At 31.0% G+C, this 13850-nt stretch overlaps 1 non-coding gene across 1 annotated transcript; it reads left to right on the top strand.

Moving 5' to 3' along the window:
- Positions 1 to 1005: 1005 nt before the first annotated feature.
- On the top strand, positions 1006 to 1090 carry TRNAM-CAU (transfer RNA methionine (anticodon CAU)). The gene is given in 2 exon segments: positions 1006 to 1043; positions 1055 to 1090. It is a non-coding gene; the product is annotated as a tRNA-Met (tRNA).
- The last annotated feature ends 12760 nt before the right edge of the window (positions 1091 to 13850 follow it).

Here is a 13850-nt window from a genome sequence, read left to right as displayed (position 1 = left end):
TACCATAGCGGCAGAAGGGAACTTGGAAATGGGGTTTATTAGTTATGGATACGTGTTAGCTAAGGAACTTTGTTCTTAAATTATGTTATTGTGATCACCTGAAAATGGTTCCATATGAGGATGATCATGATCCTTTTCAACATGGGAAGCACATTTGGCCATGGTTGGAACTTAGAATTTAATTTGCTTAATTATTTCATCACGAGAAGAGAACAGGCATAAAAGTAGCTATAGGGATAATTATTGAGAAATGAGAATGCATTTCTTATAATTTACAATGTTTTTATCTCTTACTGGCTTGTGCATACTTAAAAAAAGAGAACAATAATAGATGGAAAATAAAATAAAATCAATGAAATCATTAATTATTAAGGTATCAAATTATTAGCACATGGTTTACATGGTTGATAATTTACACGCAAAAGTCATCCATAATAATGTATCGGAAAAGTGATGATTTTATGAACAATAGTGTAACTCGGCCCGAATACTATTTTTCTTTTTCTCTCTGGTCTATACTCTGGAGTTTAGAACATGTATCAGCATTATTTTCTTTGGGGTGTTAAAGAAAACCTTTTTTTTCTTTTGTTGTAACAAAAAATAAATAAGAAACTCTTGTTTGTTGAAAATAAAAACAGCCATTTACATTAAAGGCCACTATTGGTAAAGGGCCTGTAAAGGAGCAACGCTTATAAAATAATAAAATACCAAAAAACCCAAATAACATTGACCACTCTTACCAAAAACATTAATAAACTTCAAAACCAGTCTGACAAAAAAAAAAAACCTTCAAAACCAGAGAAAGTGAAAATTAAACAATTATGCAGATCTTTTTTGGGCCTTTACTTTCTTGGTTAGGAGGCCTTTGGTTCAAGCTTTATTGGGTGGCATGTTGTCCTTGGGCTAAAACAAGACCTTTCATGAGTATTTCTTCTACTTTGATTCTATGTTGGATTGCAGTGCAGTTTTTGTTAAAAATAAACTTACTGGTAAAAAAGCATCAAAGGGGTGGTGGCGCAGTTGGTTAGCGCGTAGGTCTCATAGCTTAAGAGTTATCCTGAGGTCGAGAGTTCGAGTCTCTCTCACCCCATTTTTTTTGTTCTAAGTACCTTGTTTTCGGTCTTTTTGGTCAACAAACTCAATGGTAATTAGTGAAAAATATTCAACCCATACAACACGACAAGTGATTATAATCACTAATTAGATTATGCTGCTTTTTGTTTTTTCACGTTCGTTGTGGACCAAAGACAGGCTATGATAATACTACTTTTTATTGAACTTGTGTACGCATGCATGTGAATGTCGCTCTCCCATGCTGCCTGATGAAACCCTAAATTATTCATACATGCCCATTCTTCAATAATGTTATCTTGATATGGCTTCTACTAATACCCATTGGTGTTGTATGTGATCGTCATGCCATATTAATTGTTACATGTACATGTAATTTGAGAATCACATATAATTTACATAGAAGTAAGATATATAGTATGAATTTAATTTTAAAGTAATGATAATGTAAAAAAAAAAATTATATAGATATCTAATTGTATATTGTTATATTAGTAATTTTTAAACTTATTATTTAAGAAATTATTTAGATATATAAATATGATTAAATTATCATGTAGAATAATTCTTTCACTATTAATAAGCTCAAATTAAACTCATATAATGTACTAATGTTATATTAAAAAAATAATAACAGAATTCTTTATTTCTTGATGTATAGTCACATGCAGTGCGGGGTCTAATGCTATTAGGTAGGCTTACTAAGTTGACATGCCATATTGGTTATTGATGGAGCAATGATTGAATTTGTTGAAAGAAGAGACATGCAAAACGCAACTCCGATATCCCCCCCTTAGTGGATGACATTTGTTGAAAGGAATTCCCGTAAACAATAAATGGGTAGGAGTGGATCAAATTAAAGTACGTTCCAATCTTGGACATGAGGAGGTAGGCCTAAATGTCTACTTCTTTATTGGCTATACAATTAAATGGATTATGATCCGCATGTGCACCGGTAAATTTATAAGCAAAAGTTGTTACCACATACAGGTAAATACTATAACAAAAATCTACAAATTTACACTGAAATCGAAAATTTTATTTGTGCATTAAAATTAATTATTAATTAAAATTAATTATTATGTATTTTGTATATAAATATATATTATTTAACTTATTTTTATTAAATATTTTATATTAGTGACTAATTTTAATATACATTAAGTATAGTTGCACAAATATTTAATTATGAAATTAGTTATTAGGACAATTTACATAAATAAATTATTTGCCCCTCAAATTTATGCAATTGCATTGTTTTAAATATGAAGATACAAATACATTGTTTCATATATCTATATAAATCGCTACTGTTAGTAGCGGTTTATCGAAACACATAATCCGCTATAGACAGCAGCGTATTACATGCAAATGGAGAACACAAAAATCACTAGAGGTTATAACGGTTTCTGTTTGTTGATGCTTGACCATAAACCGTTACTGCAGTAGCGGTTTATGTGTAATGGGACACGTGTGCAGCAGTTTACGTGGAGTATGAAAACAAATAGTAAAACTAATTTTTATCTAAAAAAAATAATTACAAAACAAATAATTAATGGTATATACTATTTAAATAAAAAAATTTAATTTATCATTTCACAATATAATTTAAAAAATATGAATATGTATGTAATAAATTTTTTATTTGTATTATTATTAAAAGTGAGACCAAATTACAAATAAAAAAATATAGTACTCAAAGTATTAAATTATATAAATCAAGACTAATTTTTTTTATTCTCATATCTTTTAAAATTTATAAATAATAAAATAATTTATTTTTAGCCAAAAGTTCACTAAAGCATATATTTTTCTTTTTAAAAATCACTTCATTCTCTTTTATTTATATTAACCATACAAAGGAAATTCCGAGAGCTTGGAACATGGGTTGTGTTCTTTGTTATTGATTTGCATTTGAGGTTCTAGCTAAATGAATTTTTTTTATTTGTGCAACTTTGTTATCTTATGCCAAAAAATAAAAACTATTTGTATTTTATAGTTGATTGATTGGATAAATAATAGTGATAGCATCATAATTTTGATGAATAAAGTAAAAAATATATATATGCATGTAATATTTTTTTATTTGTATTTATTATTAAAATAAGACTAAATAGCAAATCAAAGAGTGAGTACTTACAGAATACTAAAATATATAAACTAAGACTATTTTTTTATCTTCATCCCTTCTAAAACTCATGAATGATAAAATAATTTATTTTTAGTAAAAAATTCACTAAAGCATACATTTTTTCTTTAAAAATTACTTCATTTTTTATCCATATAAATCATATGATTGTAAAAAGATGGAAACTCAAGTCCAGTCGACTTTACGTGAAGTTGATACTTGAGAGCTGTTAGATGATTTGACTGATTTGACTAAATGTCCATCTAACGGCTCTCAGATATCAACTTCACATGAAGTCGACTTCACCTAAGTTTTTACCATTCAACGTAAGCTGTCACCAGCGGTTTATGGCCAAGCATCAACAAACAGAAACCGCGACAGCCTCTAGCGGATTCTGTGTTCCCCCATTCACATGTAATCCGCTGCTGGCTATAGTGGATTATGTATTTCGATAAATCGGTACTGGTAGTAGCGGTTTCTATAGATATATAAAACAATGTATTTACGTCTTCATATTTAAAACAATGCAATTGCCTCTAAATTGGAGGGGCAAACAATTTATTTATGTAAATTGTCCTAATTATTATGTATATGTATATAAATATATATATGATATTTAACTTATTTTTAATATATATTTTATATTTTAACGTATAATTTATACGAGTAATTAATTTAGTAACTAATCTTTTTATATATACCTAACATAATTGATAATATAATAATACTATTTGCATTTAATTATATCTTAGTTTGTAGGGTAAATAGTGTTTTGAAATATTTTTGTAGGCCTAATACTAAAAGTTGGGTTTAAGAGAGTATAAGAAATTTTAAGGAGCTGGTTTGATAATTAAGTATTCTTTTGAATTCTAAAAGATATGTTATAAAAAGGACACCAACTTCTCATAACTCATTTTAATGCCTTATAACTCAATTTTATGAGGTTAATTATTACATTGTAACTATCATTCTACTATTAGAGAAAAATGTTATGATATTGACTATATAAAGGCCTAAAAATATTATATAAAAGATCACAATAAAATATCAAATATCTTATGATTAGAATAGCTCATAAAAAATATGTACACTAAAGTATGATCTTTTATTTAGTTTCTCTTGTGATTCATGCTAATTTGAGCGTCGAAATCCTTGTAGCAACACCCCCACCATCGAGACATTAGAAATTTGGAATAGGAGGATGACAGCAACATCATGTCTCCAACTTATTCTTTACAATTTTGTTCATGTAATTTTTAAATTCAAAAAAGCAAAAATACTTCTGAACAAATAGATTGATTGAATGTTTAACGGATAAATAAAAAAAACAACAAAAAGTAATAATTATATATTCATAGTATTTTTTTGCTAATTCAATGTTGATGAAACTTGACAACTCGTAGAATCATGCACCAACAAGATTAATTACGTTGAAGAAGGTACCTACAATGACAATGTCATGCTTAAGTTAGCTTTGTATGTTTTGTCTTTTGTGATTATGAAAGTTAGATTTATTCTTTTCAATTCTTTCTTTTTTCTTATAGCATTTTCCCCTCCGTTTACTGAAATAACGACTTTTCTTTTTAACAAGGTATCATGATTCTGTTTGTTACATCCATTATAAGCATTTTAATATTATTTATCGGCTCATAATCATTTTCTCATGCCGATTTTAAGGCATCAATTCGAAAATTTTGAGTTTTTTCAGGTCTTAATTCTTTCTTTTCTATGGATCCTTTTTTGTAATGACCTTTTTAGATCTCATTTTCTTTTTAGCTTGGACTTAATCTATAACAAACTAGTTAATAGATAGAAGTTTTAGATGTATACATTGTTTTTTAATATATTTTTATATTTTGTTGTTTCTCTTATTAATACGAGTAGATAAATATTTTGGGACATTCATGACTATGATACCTAAATTTTGTTACTTCCATAGATTTTAAAACCAATCTAAACCTACTTTCTTTGCTTACAACTTTGCTTACTTACATCTCTTACATATATTGAATCTCATCCACAATTCCACATAAGATTAAATGTTCTATGTTCCAGATTAAGACTGAAACGTAGTTAAATGTATGTGCTGTTAGTTTCAAAATTGTGCTTAGTAAAAAATTTTTGGGGTCATCAATTTTTAGTATTTTTTTTATCATGATTTAGATAATATAAATATTAAATTGTCTTTAATAAATAAATTTTTTTAATTTATGTATGTAAATTCTAAAAAATATAAGTATAAACTATATTGATTTATATGTGTAAAATTCTAATAAATATAGGTACAAACTAAATACTTATTGTGTACAAAATATTTATAAATACAAATATAAATTATTGCTGGTCAAAATAATAATATTTACTAGCAATATAGTATTGCTCTTTAGGTAAATTATATAAGAGTTAGAATCAAGTTGTAAGGGACAGTACCAACTTAGTTAAGTTAAGTAGCAAAACAGAACAAGAAAATCAAGACTCAAGTGTTAAAATAGTTAGTTTTCTTATAGCAGTTGTGGGAGTCTCTGACTTTTATTTTGTGCACTAGGCTATAAATAACTCTCTCTATGTAATTGAGGTGTAGTTGCTATCATTTTTTTAATAATAGTTTAGTTTACTTTCGGTTTAATTACTCTATTGGTCCTTATAGTTTTGCGAAATTTTCAATTAGGTCTCTATACTTTTTTTCCTTTTAATTAGGTTCCTATACGTTAATTTTTTTAATTTAGTCCCTATTAACGTTAAACGTCAAAAAATGTTAGTGAATTGTGAAATTACTTTTATACCCTTAGAGACCTAATTGAAAAAAAATATAGGGACTTAATTGAAAATTCGGTGAAACTATAAATATTCAATGAAAGATATTCCTATAATCTCATTCAATGATTCTAAGACATGAAAAATATTCCTATAATCCCTTTCATTTTGTCAGTATCATTCTTTTGCTTATTTATATACAAATTGTACCAAAAATACCTTCTCTTTTTTTTTTTTTACTTTCAAAATACCTTATCTTAAGAACCTAAAAAAAATGGATAAAATGAAATAGAAATAATAGTAATAAGCATATATAAAATTCAGCTTTCATCCTTTAAGTATTCATTATGATAATGTAACATTTTACATTTGTGTGGATTCATAGAATATAATTTGTGTCTTTATCATATCATGGTACACAATAAAAAACTACAAGACTATGTAATTTATGTTATTGAAATTTAAAATCTGAACATCAATTCTTGTGTTGCAGCCTTCCCACTCTCTGAACTAGCATAGAGTAGATCAACATACCTATGTACATTTTCATAAGCCGAATGAAAAGTATTTTCACTATCCACAAAAAACAAACCTAAAATTAACATTAAATACAACCAAATCCACATTACTGCATGTAAAAATATACTAGAAGAACTAAATTAAGAAATAATTGCAGAATACACATAGCATATCAATGATATATTTTTCAGTTGATTATGAAAATATTTTAATGTAGTTACTATCCAAGTAAATTAAGTATAACCAAATTATATATCAACTCATCAAGAAGGTTTTACTGTTGGAATTCATGTCTCAGAAATCACACACACATTTGATATAATATGATCTAATGAGTAATGACAGTATAATAAACTTTACATTAATACTTAAGAGCATACTTACATCTAGTTTGGAATTGGAGGAATGTATCCACCAATTGATATTGTATACAAATAAGCAATAATCGATGTAAAATAAAATACTATGATTTTGTGTGCGCCCTTTAGCAAATGGGCAAAAGATTATCACTATAAAAATCCATGCTATGCCTAATGAATGCAAAATTGGGTGACTTCAATTCAATAGGTAACTACTCATGGCTGTCTAAGAACTTCTCTATAACGACTGAGAATGCCACAAAGCCAGCACAACCAGCACATGCTGCTTTTGGACCACCTACAATCACAAAGCAATACCAAAGCATTCTGAAACAAAGGCAGAGAACAGATTTTTGAATTAAACAAGAAACATTTAAATTTTAATTGAAAACAGTGTATTCATGCCACATTTAGGATCAGAGTAATTATAATTTTTCAGATCATCCTGAAAATTTTCAACTCATTTTTATCCTCCAACCAAACATACTCTAGTATTAAATTTTTAAGGTAATTTGCACGTTCACAACTACAGATTATGTCAGAGACAGAGCAAAGCTTGAAATCAATACCTTTCTAAGTTTATCAATCTCCCAAACAAAAGCATAAGACTAGAAATAGGACTTCAAATCAATGGCTAACCACAATTTTGTTCACAACTACAGCAACTAGGTTTGATCCATCACTTTAAGTAAAAAACGAACGATAGTATCTAAGCAAGAATTATCCCAAAAAGTGTTACTTCAAAACAATATCTATATGAATACTAAACACTAAAATTAGAGCAAACCAATTTTAATCATCTTCGAAAAAATTGACATATGCATAAACACATTTCATCAACATCGAAAAAATGAAAAAAAATCAATTTTAATGTCACCTATTTTGACAAATCGAGTACAGGCAGATCGAGGCACAGCGCGGTGAGGCGTGGCACGATGAGGCGAGGCGCGGCGCAGCGAGGTGACGCAAGGTGAGGCACGGTAAGGGCTTCGACGGGCAAACAACGCAGAAGACCACAAAACAGAGCAACGCAAAACAGAGCAGCACAGGGAAAAGGATGCGACAGACGGACGACCACCAAGCCTTCGCCACGGACGATGACGACTATGGATGAAGATTACGAACCGATGGAGAAGAAGTGCAGTGCACACGACCTTTAGAGAGCAAGTTAGGGCTGGATAGGGTTTTTTTTCTTTCGGATAAAATATCAGGGGTTCTTTTGGTATTTTAAAAAAATAGATGTATTTTCAACTAGCTATTCTAACTAATTCATAAGAATATTCATTTTTTAAATAGAATATTCCGTTATCTTAAACGTTATACTCATGGCAGGGACTTAATTGAAAAAAAAATTAACGTATAGGGACCCAATTAAAAGAAAAAAAATATAAGGACCTAATTGAAAATTTCGTAAAACTATAAGGACCAACAGAGTAATTAAACTTTTACTTTCACTACAAGTTATCTGTTTTTCTAGCTTCTCCATCTTTTCTATTTAGTCCTTGTTCATTCTTTTTCTTTCTTCCTTGGGAGAGTTTCTAGTTACTTGTCATTCATTAAATTAAGAGAAAAAGCTTTCACAAATGAGGCCAGTATCAATTTAAGCAAAATATATATTGCTCATAATTTATTATAATATTTTTAATTTTTTTATTTCAATTTCACGTTTCAAATCACGTAAAATTATTATGTTTGCATAGCTGCATATAGTGGGTAAGTTCCCCACACACGCACAAGTTGCGCTCGCAGGTTTGAAGAGCGCCATGAATTTTATTTTCACATTACAATTTATATTTTGTTCTACAGTTAATTAAAGTTAACAATATATTAAAGGTTCTTCCATTATTAATATTGTACAACCAAGATTAATTGTAACGTGAAAATAATTAGGCTTGCAGTTTAAAAGAGTTCGGTGAATTTTGATCGTTATTGATTCTTTTTCATTTTTTCATCCTTTATTTTTTTTAGTATCGCTAATTATTTGACTGTCATGATTAGGTATAGCTCATTCTCTTGACAGTTAACTCTGAGTTTTCTGTCTCTATTCCGAGCTTCTTATCCGAAAAGGGATGCGTCTTGGTGTAGAAAGAACAAAGAAGAAGATACCTGCAAAATGCATTCCAATACTTAAATCAGTCAATGTATGTATAAAAGTATAATATGTTTTTGATAAGGTGTCTTACTGTCTTACCTCTTTAACAGTTACACTTTAGAAATTATTTGCATTAAAGAAGAGTAATATCATATTAGGATGTTATGATATACGTTTTGGTATGCGGGGCTTAGTTATAACGTTTGAACGAGTTATAACACACGAGACCGATTTATGGCATTTTGATTGGATTATAATAGCTATATTATAGCTCCCAAGCTTGGCATGTTGATATTTTGATAAAGCAAGTTGAGCTTTTTAAGAGATGAGTTATAATTCGGTGAGTGTTATAGATATAGAATCCCCAGTTCAACATACTTTATTAAAATTGAATATAAAAGAATTCAATAAATAATTAATCAATTAAATAGAAAAATTCATAAATAGTGAGAGAAAATTGATGACATCATTAAAGAGGGTGTTTTACCTTTCACACTTACCTATGGTATTTGGACTGTTTGTTGTGAAAGGATATAATGGTGGTGATTTCTAAAATAGAATTGGAGCAATTTTTTAACTGGCATCTAATTCTATTTTAAAATCCAAATAGTTTTCATAAATTTCACTTCCCTTTCATCAAAACGTGTTGGAAATAATACTGATAAAGACATGAGTAAAAGGGGTAAGTACTTGCGTTTGTTTTCTTGATTTTGTTTGCTTCTTCTACTTTTCTTTTCTGTTTGAGATAGAGATGGATAATGAGAAGGGGGAAATGGTATAGTTAGTGGTAGAAGATTGTACATATGAGTGGGTTAGTGAGCATGTGAAGATACGGGGTCACTGTTTGTAGATAAAGAGAGTGTTAGTGAGATAGATGTGACGAAGATTGTGAGGGTAGGTTCTGAAGTGTGTGTCGAGTTGTTGTCATGTTCTAGGGTGGATCGTGTGTTCCATAGGAGAAGTGATTTTGAGTTTTTCTACATGCATAGCTGTGTTCTTGAATAACTGTGCGTTAAGCTTCCGTTTACTGTTTTTGAATGTAATATATTGACGCAATTAAACTGTGTGTCATCACAACTGCACCCAAATAGTTGGGCATTCTTGTAGTATTTTGAAATTTTGTTGGATTTTTTGGATGTAAAACCTTCACTGGAGTTGTTCTTTTCCCTGTTTCAGGCGAAAGGGATTTGGAAGGGAGGTTGGATAATTTTAAACAGTACTCTTGGATTTTTTGTCCTTAAATTGTACAAATCTTCATTCAAAAAAATATTTTTAAAGGTGAAGAACGCTGAGGATATGTTTCCATTTTATTTGGATGAAAATCTGACTGAAAAGTTTTCCTTGTTTTGGTGCTCCCCACTCCAGCACATTCTGGGCATTGAAAAAATTAGTATGAAAAATGAGTGTGTAATTGAATATTTGGTAGAAGTTGTGGATAGGAAGAACTTGATATCGGTGTTTGATTTGCTTCCCTAGGAAGACAATAAGCAATCTGTAATAGATTATTTGGGTAAGAATTTATAGATATATAAGAAATAGCTAGGGATCATGTATTTTGGATAATTTTGTTGATTTTATTTTGTTTGTTTTGTCAGGTGAAAAGTATCCAGGAGTCTCACCTGCATGCCTGAGAGCTCGGTTTAAGAGTAAGAATTTGAAAAAGGAGGATTCATAATCAAACCCCAATAAAAGAGGTGTAGAAGACAAGGTGAACCAACCTCACTAAAGACGAAAAAAGGTTATTTTTAAGAAAAGAAAGTTGGATTTCATCTATGTTGGTGTATTCGATGATTTGTCTGAGAAAGGTAAAGATATACCATTGAAGAAACTTATTGCTTTTGCGAATAATCAAAAGAGGCTCCACGGGTTTGCCGAAGATACTGATGGTTCTTCGATTTGGGATAAGGATTTCCCGTTTATAGTCGTTACGGATGAGGTATGCCAAGCATCGGCCGATGTGGCCTTGTCTAATGAAGTTGGGGATATAGCCATTGATCAGTATATGCAGGTATGGATTTGTGATGTTTGTATATTAGTAATATGGTGGTGCCTAATTGGTGTTTTTTTTTTTAGCAATTAGGTGCTCGATTTGCGCTTAGCCAGCTTAGGTCAGAGTTAAGAAGTGAAACATAAGAAACTATTGGGCCTAGCCGAAGAGCCAAACAAGCTGAAGGAAGAGTTAGATCTGAAGAAGAATCTAATTGTGGAGTTAGAGGCTAAACTTGCAGAAAAATAAAAAGAGTTAAATGTTGTAAAGAGTAATTATAAGAACGAGTCTGAGTTGCTGAATAAGAAAGATGATGATTTGTGTACTATGAAAGATGAGGTTATCGAGGTTACTGTAAAATTGAAGGATATGGAAAAAGGTAAGCAAGCTGATATTTTGGATACTTTCGTAGAAGGTTTTGAGCATGCTGTGATGCAAACCAAGTTTTTAGTACCAAGTCGAGATTTTTCTCAAATGGAGCCTGGTAAAATAGTTCGTGAAAGAGCTTTGGTCGATGATGAGGAAGGAGACGAAAATTTGGGACAATATGTATGACTTTTCTTATTTTGTATTTTGAATTAGTGGTTTGGATTGATCTTGTTTATCATCAGTTTTAGGATGATAAGAACTATTTATATTGTGCCACGTTTGATTGGCCTTTTTCTAACTATTTTGGTGATATGAACTTTTTGTACATATTGTATGTTTGGAATGTTTGCTTTTCGAGAATTTGGAATGGATTGGTAATGTTGGTTGTACGAGGAACATTGCACGGGTATCTGAGTGTTCCTGATAGATTAGTAGGTATAGGATTGATTGATTGATTGATAACTATCATTGATGATAGAAGAAGTTTAATTCCAAGAATATTTGGCATTAATGGATTAGATTGAAATGTGCGTTAAGCATGGATTTGTGATAAAATTTGTATGACGTAAGTCATTATTTGTTTTTTTATTGTTATATCTCAGAGAGATATAAATCGATATAGAGAGGAAAAATATAAATTGATAAAGCAAATATGATGATAATATTATTGACCTTTGCGTACAAAAGTACAGGCAGGCTAGCCTCATTAAAACTTTTCCAAGCAAAATCTTTTTTGGAAAAAATCTTGTGAGTAGGAAAAAGAGTACCAACATGTCCCTGATTTTTAACTGTAATAAATCTTTAAAAGGGATATATTCTATGTATTAGGTAGAGTTATACCATTTAAAGATTGCAAACGGTATGCACTATTTCTTAAGATTTCAATAACTCGGAAAGGACCTTCCTAAGTTGCGGCTAACTTTTCATCTCCTGGAGGTCGCCTTGCTTGTTCAGTTTTTCTTAGCACCAAATCGTTTACTTGAAAAGATCGGTGTTTGACCTTTTAGTTGTATCGCCGAGTTATATGTTGTTGCATAGCTCAGTGACGTAGGGTTGCTATACCTCGGATTTCTTCAATGGTGTCCAAATCAATTTGCCGAGCCATATCTTGTAATTGATGATCAATGAATTGAGTTCGAAAGGATGACTGAGAGATCTCCAGAGGGATCATGACTTCAGACCCACACACCAGTCGCAAAGGTGTTTCCTTAGTTGTTGAGTGAATAGTTGTGTTGTAGCCCCATATAATTTCTGGTATTAGCTCGGTCCACAATCCTTTAGCATCATCTAGCTTTTTGCATAAAGCATGTAGAATAACCTTGTTCGTTGTTTCTGTTAAGCCATTTGTTTGTGGGTGTTCCACTAAAGAAAAGTGTTGTGTTATTTTTAAGTTCTGCAAAAAAGAGGTAAATTTTTTATCGGCAAACTGACAGCCATTGTCAATGATAATGTGTCGAAGTATACCACATCTACATATGATATGCTTCCAAACAAAAGAGATCATTTGTTGAGATGTTATCTTAGCTAAGGGTTGAGCCTCAATCCATTTTTAAAAATAATCGATAGCAACTATTAAAAATTTTACCTGGCCTAGTGCTAAAGGGAAACGGCCGAGGATATCAAACCCCCATTGATAGAATGGTCAACTTACTTCGTAAAAGTGCAATATCTCGGTTGGAATATATGTAATCGGAGAGTGTTTTTGACAATTAGGGCAAGCTTTCACTTTAGCATTGCAGCTTGTTGTAAGGTTGGGCAGAAGAATCTGACACTAAGTATTATAGAAGATAAGCTTCGCGCTCCGATGTGTGTTCCACAAATACCTTCATGAGCTTCTGCTATAGCTAGGTCGGCCTCAGGACTGGAAAGAGATTTTAACAAAGGTCGAGAAAAATCTCGTCTATATAGACAATTATTGAATAATGTAAAGAAAGACGCTTAACGTCGAAATTTTTGAGCATTATTAACACTGTGTGTGATGTTTCCAGTTCTGAGATATTGGACATAGGGCCACCGCCAATCTTCCTCCTGTGTTACACTTAAAACTTCTGGTAGATTGATGCTTGGTGTGAGCAACGTAGATTGATCAAGAGAAGAAGTATGTGATTGTGTGCTTGCGAGCTTGGATAAAATATCAGCTCAGTGATTATTTTTCCTAGGTATATGATGGATTTCAAACTTAGAAAAATTGGTGACGAGGGATTTTACAATAGCCAAGTATTTTGCTAATACAGGATTTTTGACTTGAAAGAGATTGTTTACCTATTGTACGACTAGTAGAGAGTCGCAATATACCTTTAGTTTTGAGATATGTAGGTCAGTTGCTAACCTTAAGCCTGCAATCAGAGCTTTGTACTCTGTCTGGTTGTTACTTGTTGTGAAAGAAAGATGTAAAGAGTGTTCAAAGACAAATCCGTTACCATCTTCAAGGAGGACTCCAGAACTACATCATTGAGGATTGGATGCTCCATCCACATAAAGGGTCCACACCGTGGAATGTGCTTCCAAATTTGGAAAAGTGAATTTGGCAACAAAATCTGCTAAGTAGTGTGATTTGGTTGACCCTCTGCT

This window comes from Arachis stenosperma, chromosome 8 (assembly GCF_014773155.1).
Source record: "Arachis stenosperma cultivar V10309 chromosome 8, arast.V10309.gnm1.PFL2, whole genome shotgun sequence".
In the NCBI taxonomy this organism is placed as follows: Eukaryota; Viridiplantae; Streptophyta; class Magnoliopsida; order Fabales; family Fabaceae; genus Arachis; species Arachis stenosperma.
The sequence above is the reverse complement of the archived record's forward strand: the minus strand, read 5'-3'. Positions and strand labels throughout refer to the sequence as shown.